Genomic DNA, 9,280 nt, shown 5'->3' with positions numbered 1-9,280 from the left:
TTAAGGAAAAGATTCCCCAAACAACATAACAAAGGACCAAGCCAAGGTGGGGCTATCCAGGACTACCCATCGAATCCGCAAGAAAAGAACAACACCACAAAGACAAAGAAGGACACAGGAAAATGGTGTGATTTCCATAAGAGATCCACACACAATACAAGTGAGTATCAGGCCAAGAAGTCATTGGTGACTGAGCTGAAAGCTTATGAATGAGACACATGCTCTGACTCTGAATCATAACCTGATAAGGGAATTGAAAAAGGGAAGAAGATCATTAATCTGGAGCCCAGTGCCACCATGGCCACCAACAAGATCCATAAGATTGAACCTGAAGATCCAGAGGAGGGGGATGCCTCTTCCACTCACAGATGTGGGTGAAGGGTTCTCCACTGCAATTCGTTTTCGATAGTGGGAGTCAAAAGAACCTCATTTCAACAAAGGTCATGAAGCAGTTGGGCCTAAAGACTACGACACATCCATAACCATACACCATCGAGTGGCTTCCCAAGTATGACATGTTCGCGTCAACTAGCAGTGTCTCCTTCCGTACAGCATCAAGCCCTTCACAGATGAGGTATTGTGTGATGTTGCTCCTCTTGAAGTTTGTGATGTATTGTTAGGAAAACCATACTTGTGGAAGAGACATGTTGTATATGAGTCTAGACCTCGCTCTATGATTATTATCTTCGCAAACAAGTTGTATAGGATACCAGAAGTAGCCTCGCCTGCCACCATCTCTTTGATCACTACAAAGCAATGCAGTAAGAGCATTTCCCAGACCTGGAAATTTTTTTTCCTTATGATTCACCCTCACGGAAAGAAGAAGGTTGTGGCCACGACTTTTAAGGAGGGCTCCTTTGCATAGCAACAACATATGGATAAGGTTGTGGAGGAGTATAGGGATATTTTCACATCACCTACAGGGGTACATTTTCATTGTCAGGCCAAGCACTTCATCGATATGACCCCAGGCGCACCGATACCAAATGGGTGGATCTATCAACGCTCTATTATGGAGAATGATGAGATTAGGAGGCAAATTCAAGAACTATTGCAAAAAGGGCACATCAGGCCAAGCTCATCACCAAGTGGGAGCCCAATTGTATTGGTACAAAAGAAGGATGGTACATGGAGGCTCTGTATTGACTAGCGGACGTTGAACAAGATCACTATCTAGAATAGGTACCCAATCCCATGGATTGATGACCTTCTTGACCAGCTCAAGGGGGCCAAATTTTTTAGCAAGATTGACTTGAAGTCAGGTTATCACCGGGTTACTATCGAACCCTCTGATGTGTGGAAGACTACCTTCAAATCCAAGGAGGACCTTTTAGAATGGTTGGTCATGACGTTCGGATTGACGAATGCCCCTACAACCTTCATGAGATTGATGGACGACATCTTGTGACCCTTCACCAATACATTCGTGGTGGCGTATTTAGATGACATCTTGATCTTTAGCCCAATTTGGGATGAGAACCTCCACCATATTCGACAGGTACTTCAAACTTGCGAGAACACAAGTTGTGTGCTAATTTGGAGAAACGCACCTTTGGCCTGACCCACGTTCAATATCTAGGGTACATAATTGATGAGCAAGGTGTACATGTGCACCCATCCAAGATACAATTCATTCGAGATTGGCCAACCCCAACCACTCTAAGACAATTGTGCAAATTTTTGGGTATTTCCAACTTCTATCGTACATTCGTGTTGGGGTTATCTCATATACTTGGCCTTTAAGTCAAGTCACCAAGGGCGAAGCAAAAGCAAAGCTTTTTTGGTCTGAAACCCAATAGCAAGTGTTCTCCAAGTTGAAGAATCACCTCTATTCTGCACAATGCTCACATTACTAGACCTACAACAACCATTTGAGATTCAAATAGATGCCTCCGAGTATGCTATTAGCGCATTTCTTAGCATGGGCATCCAGTTGCTTACCACAATGAGACACTTTTAGACAAAGTCCGAAAGTACCCCACCTACGACAAATAAATGTATTCCATTGTGCAAGACTTATGTCAATGGAAGCATTACATTTTGGGGAGGGAAATAGTCATCCACATAGACCGTTGACCTCTACAATTCATACAAACACAAGGGAAGTTGTAGAAGGATCGCCATCAGAAATGGTCGACCTACATGCAACAGTTCCATTTGAACATTAGTTATAAGAAGGCAGCATCAATAATGTCACTGATTGCCTCAACCGACCACCGATCATGGCGCTAATCACTGTGCTCCACTCTTATGGGCACGAGACATCGATGTGGCTGCATCTTTACAAGAGAGATCCAAAATTCGATAGCACATACTAGACACTCCTGGCAGGGAAGCAAGTTCAAAATTTTCACCTTGAGGATGCACTGTTATGCCACCTAGGAGACATCTAAATTCCTTCAAGCGAGCATTCCAAGATGAATTGGGAGGAGCACTACAGTCAGGTCATTGGACATTTTGGATTAGAGAAAACATTGGTGGTATTGTAGAAGTATTTTTTTTGGCCAAAATTTCATAAGGATGTTGGGAAGTACATTAGATCCTGCATCCCTGCACCATTGCCAAACCAACCATCAAGAAGCAAGGCCTGTATACATCTCTACATACTCCTAGTCAGCCTTGGGAATCTGTCTCCATGGATTACATGTCAGGCCTTCCTTCTACTAAGCATGACATCGATTTCATTTTTGTGGTCGTCGACAGATTCTCTAATATGGCCATCATGGCAGCCTACAAGAAGAGTATCACAGCAAAGGCCACTTCTAAGCTCTTCTTTGAGCGAGTGTGGGTACAATTTGGGATACCACAGTCCATTGTCTCAGATCGGGACATCAAATTCCTGAGTGCATTTTGGTCAAGTCTCTGGTCGATATGGGATACAAAACTTACTAAGTCCACAACTTTCCATCCCTAAACTGATGGCCAAACAGAGGTTGTCAATGCGATGATCATACAAATTCTACACATGTACAACTCGAAGCATCCACACACATGGGATGAAATCCTCCCTTATGTCCAACACAACTACAACAGATCTCTCAACAACTCAATGGGCCACAACCCCTTTCAAATAGGGTTGGGATTTCAACCATTATGTACCATTGATGTGGCCATACCATTTGCAGCTACTCAAGTAGATTCGGCTCATGACTAGTCTGAAGTCGACGGGGCTAACATCTTCATTGAGCGCATTCAATACATCCGCCAATAGGTCCATGATATATTGGACAAAGTCATTGTTAAGTATAAGAAGCACCATTATCAACATAAATTTCTTCACAAGTTCTAGGTGGGCGACAAAGTTTAGCTACATTTGTAGAAGGAGTGCCTCACTGGACTGCACCGCAAGATTCGCCTGCTCGAATATGGTCCATACACCATCACCAAAGCTATAGGGGACAATGCCTTTGAGCTTAGCATTCCACCGTTCCTTGGTATGCACCGAGTGTTCAATGTAGACTGCCTTTAGCCATACTTTCCACCATTGCTGGACACATCCAATGTTGCAAAACAACTCACACCAACAGAGCTAAACCGAGATTACATCAAACATGCCACCACTGATTAGATCATGGAAAGACAAATCAAGAACACTCATCAGCAGAAGATCCAACTATATCGGTTTATCAAAGCTGACCAACTCCTTCACGAAGGCAAGTGGCTCACCAGTGACCAAGTCTAGCAGAAGTTTCCCCATCTCATGGAGGCACTCAATGCAATGGGGACCATTGCTTCCTAAGGGGGGAGGAATGATTCAGGTGGATATTGGTGTCCATTTGCCTATTTCACTTGGACCCCAACATTATCTCTTTCAATTTTTCGGTTTCCTTAATTGTAGCACAATTTACTATTTTTGGTAGCTTTCGAGTCCTAAACTTCTAGAGCTGTTTTGAGGCCCTAAATGACGTTTTTAGGGAAAAAAAAGATACTAAAACCATCCCAAATTGGGCCCCCAATTTGCTTTTGGCCATCTCTTTGAGATCTTCAAAACGAGGTATCATGATAGCCAAAAGGAGATAGTATGCCAAAGTTACAACCCCGGAAAGTTGATGTACCAATTTACCTAAACGAGGCCCACAATTTTGGCGCTTCATCTCCTAGGGTTAGGTTTTTGGATGTTTAGGGTTTTCCATTGTTTCTCGATAATAAATTAGCCTTTGAGCCTCATTGTAACATAGTTCAGAGGCATGTAGCTACCACATCTCTTCTCAGAGATAAGCTACCATTGCCCAAACTATCTTATTTCCATTCTATTTGTAAGCATAGCTAAGTATTTTCCTATTTATTAAATGAAGTGTTTTCATGCTGCATCTTTGTATTTATGATTATATCTATAAGTTGTTTCATTCCTATTTAAGTTCGGATCAACTGACAGCTACTCCGTCTCTCTTTTTTTAAAAGTGAATGTGCAACTAGGGTATTGAACTAATGAATAGAAAGTCTTACTACTTGTAGAATCTCTATAACTTTTTTATGTTTTCGAAGGACTTAATCTTTACTCTCACTGCATGAGAATATTGGTATTATATTTTGCTTATACAACCTATGTTGACTAATAATTAAAGAATTTGTTCTTACCCATCTCCTAGCTTTGATATTTAATCTTAGGGTTCCCTACCTGTGACACAAGAGTTAGTTTATTTTAAAACTACTATAGTACATGAATGTAGTTTATTTTCCATTCTTTCTCTACTAAATATTCAGTGCTAATTGACACAGTGTTCTGCAATACAAATAATATTTTTCAGTAACTGCAGGTATAATCTTTTGCAAATAAAATGTTAAAAACTCTTGATATAAATTAACCAGACAATTACCCAGCATATGTACCAAGGATTGCCACGGTTCTCTCAACTATAACCCAATATTTCTCTAAATTCCCTTGAGATTCCTCTATCTATCAGGAAATAGATTTGGTCAGGTTATGCAACAGACTATGTGACTTATCTCTTTCACTTCTTTATTGCTGGTTGTAGTCAGCATTTTTCTCCCACTGACTTTAGGTTGAGAGTTTTTTTCTCTCGTGTTCTGTGACATTAGATTTCAAATTTCAGTTGTGGTATTTTTCGCCCACCACTTCCCTTCTATTTGACCAAGAGTGTGGTCTCTCTCTCCAACCACACTTTTCGCTCAGTCCCTTTCTCGGGGCATAACTACTTTTCCAACCATTTCCACACAGTTAGGGTCAAGTTTTACCTTGGAAATCCTTCATACATTCTCCTCAGGTAATTTGGTATTGTCATTAGTTAGTTTTTTGCTTGTCCACATATGCATATTTTGATAAGAACTAAAATATATCATTCTCACTTTCTTTACCCATTTTATCTCTAATATACCACATGAACAATCTTTAGATTAGTTGGTTCCTCATACGTCTAAAAAAACTACTAATTAATTTATTTCCAATTTCTCTAGACACAATTCAACCATAAAATGACTCCTAATTAATTTTCCTCTAATCCATATAGAATATAAGAGGCAACCACATAATCCATCTAACTCAACATGAAAGAAAATTAATGTCTGGACAAGTTAACTTGCAGTGTTACATTCCCCCCCTCTTAAAAGGACACCAACTCATGTGACATTATGTTCCTTTCTTCTTTGGAACAACATGGGGAAAACTTCCTTGCTTTTCTCTTCCAACTCCCATGTGGTCTCTTCGAGCCCAAAATGGTTCCACTAAACCTTGACCTGAGAAATAGTCATCTTTCGAAGGGTAACTTTCCTTCGGTCCAAAATCTGTACAGGCTCAACCAAAAATTCGCCTTCCGGTTTGACTTGTATCGCATCCCAATTAATGCCATGATTAATATCGAGAACATATTTTTTTAATAAAGAAACATGAAACACATTGTGATTTTTAATATCCATTGATAGAGCTAATTGATATGCTACTGGGCCCACTCTTGCCAAAATATCAAATTTCCCATAGTAACAAAGGGCCAACCTAAAGCACTTTCCTAAACTCAGTGAGCTCTTCTTCGGTTGCACTTTTAAATACACTGTTGAGAAATGGCAACAAGAAATTCCAGTTTAATTTGTCCTTGAATTAAGTTGTGAATTAAAATATAATTATATTCACATAGCAACTTTTAAATAGTTAATTAACTTAATTAGCTTAGGAATTTTGAGTTGGAAGTCTTTTAGTAGTCATTTATATTTTCTCCCTAAATTTTAGGGGTCCAGGATGAGTTTATTTGAGTTGTAATTAGATAACTTAGTTTGACTGAGTTATGGTCAGTAAAACTAGTTCTAACTATTTGTGGAGCTATAGAGGTCTAGTAGTGAGTTGGTGCACTAGTGCATCCTCAATGCTACTCCAACGAATTGAAGATTCCCTCATGAGAAACTCATGCATTTCAGTTCATAGAAAGACCCAGTTGAGACTGGAGTGCAAGGAAAGTGCACTATCAGTTGTAGAGTGATTTGAGTTGTACATATCATGCATGCAATCAGAAGAGGACCCAGATTTGGATTGTGCAGTTATGGAAGAAGGAATTCCAAATTAAATATGGGTTATTCCTCTTAGGAATTGTCTAAGGAAATAGGGTCTTAGCAGGAAACAAAAATTGACTACGTGTTGGTCAGTCAGGGCTTGTAAAGAAAAGAGTTGATCATACTTGTGCGGAATTGTTCTTGTGAGAACAAGCTTTGTATTATCACTCATATTTATGATTAATGTAATAGATAGTCATGGTTTTGAGAAATAGATTTCTCCAGAGAAACAATTGTGGTATGTGTCTTTGATTATCTTCCTCTTGTTGATTATTATTTTCATCGGTCATTGGTTTATGTTGTTTAAAGAGTAGAGTAGATTCTTATCTTGTGTTTTAGTACATTACATGAGTTGTGAATCTAAGGGAAAATTTAAATGATATTGAAGTGGAAGACAATATACTAGAGGAGATTTTGAAGTTTTGAGTTCTGGGTTAGAGGTGAAATTTGAATTTGCAATACGTACTTCAGGATCGATAGATGGCATTCTACGATTTGCAGCTTGAGTATGCCTTGGAAGGAAAATCAAATTATATGTCCTGGAAGGACAACATGGAGGTTGTGTTGGAGGATAATGGCTTGAAGGAATTCGTTGATCAAGACATTCCTAAGCTAGTAGCATCGGATGAATAGATCTTACCGAATGGAAGAAGTATGTGGCGAAGGCGAGGAATATAATCCTTGAGGGAGTTTGAGACCACATTGTCTCATGTATTCATGGGAAGAAAAACCCGTATGATATGTGGAAAGCATTGACGGACCTATTCTAGAACAACAGTGACCATAGGAAGTTGGCACTGAAAGACAAACTTCAAAAAATCATGATGGAGAATGGCGAGACCATTCCAAAATACTTGACCAAGTTCACTCACTATCGTGATGAGCTTGGAAGTGTTGGAATAACTGTTGTCGATGATGATATGGTGAACCCAACTCTCCTAGGCCTTCCCAAGAGTTGGAATAGCTATCACGACTCTGTCAATGGGAGGGAGAAGCTGCCATATTCGGAATGGCTATGGTCATTTTTGTTGTAGGAAGAGATTAGAAGGAACATAAGAGATGGTTCCTCATCAGAGATTGATGATGAGGAAAATTGTGCCTTAGTGAGTAAGGCAAGGAAAGAGAAAGGGAAGGCATCCCATTCCAAATTAGATCTTGCCATGGAGGTAAGAAGAAAGACATGATGAAAGTTAAGTGCTTTCATTGTCACGAGCTGGGCCATTTTGCTACAAATTGTCCACTCAATAAGTTCAAGATAAAGTCCTCAAGAAATTCTCATAGCAACTTGTAAATAGTTAATTAAGTTTAATTAACATAATTAGCTTAGGAATTTTGAGTTGGAAGTCTTTTTGTAGTCATGTATATGTTCTCCCTAAATTTTGAAGGTCTAGGAGGAGTTTATTTGAGTTGTAATTAGATAACTCAGTTTGACAGAGTTATGGTCAATTAAACTAGTTCTAAATGTTTCTGGAATTAGTAGAGGTCTAGTAGTGGGTTGGTGCACTACTAGACTCGTGACCAGAATAAAAAAATATTCCTTTAGGACTCCTATACCTAAATAATTCATTGATGTTTTCAACATCCAAGTTGTCTTCAACATTCATTTTTGCAACTTCTATGAAGACTTTATTAGGGCATGGTGTTGCAAGCCATGCTTCAAGGAAATTTAACTCTTCTTGATAATCGTTTTGTGTACCTGCACACTAGAAATTAATGTTACAATAAAAAATATTTGTATAACCAAATTGGTTATGTTCCTTCTGCTTGGCAATGAGAGTTTCCTCTTTGTGGGCTTCCTTCTATGCCTTTGCCTTTGTCTTTGTCTCTTTCTTTGTCTCTGTCTCTTCCAGTTCTTTACAAACCTGTGTTGTCATAAACAAGTTGTCTTCCACTTCGTTTTTTTACTCAAGTGGGCTTTTTTCACTTAATAGCATCATGTCTATATGATGTTTCTATTGCATCATCTACAACCATTCAACATTAGGTAACAAATCTTCATCAAATTTAACATCAATAAATTGAATTGCTAGATTAACCAACACTAGCTAGAATCACCAAATTGTCATCAACAAGCTCTGTTGTTGGATTTACCAAACCTTGATCCACTTGTGCATAGTGTGATTCATGAGCATCTATGTGCTCCTTCTTTACATGTTTTGCAAATTCTTCACAAACATCATCCACTTGTGGCTGAGGACAGTGGAATTTAACAAACTTTTCATCTCGTTGTATATATGTTGCTATAGATCCACCTTCATCCTCAACTTCAAAGCTCCCCCTTACGCCAAAAATCCTCTCAAAGGTGTCCCAAGTCTTCTTGGTTGCCTTGACATTTGAAATCAGGAGAATAATGTTGTCATCCACAAAAATTTTTATGCATTTTAATGCGAAGGCATTATTTTGCCTCTTCACTTCCACTTCTTTTTAAAAAACTTCATACATGATTAGCTACTGCTTTGAATTTCTTAGCCTCTTGGCTTTTCCCTTTTCTTGAATGCTAATGGAATATGGCCCAAAAAGCAAATCAAACTTCAAACATAGCGATTAGCTTCTCTGCTACACAACTTTGATCAAATGCAAACTATGGATGTGGTTGTGACCCATGGTGGCGGCATGCAACAATGATGACTCAAAATCTCAAATAAATTTTCCTCCAAATCTACTAAAATGGAGAATAAAGGAAAACTCTTTATAATTTCACCTAAATATTTAAAAATATTTAAAAACCCTTCCACCAATACTTTAACAAAAACTCTTTTTTTTTAATCTTTTACAACCCTAT

This window comes from Pinus tabuliformis, chromosome 2_2, assembly GCF_031772625.1.
Source record: "Pinus tabuliformis cultivar Carrire ecotype Pingquan chromosome 2_2, CPIR1, whole genome shotgun sequence".
Lineage (NCBI taxonomy): Eukaryota > Viridiplantae > Streptophyta > Pinopsida > Pinales > Pinaceae > Pinus > Pinus tabuliformis.
The sequence above is the reverse complement of the archived record's forward strand: the minus strand, read 5'-3'. Positions refer to the sequence as shown.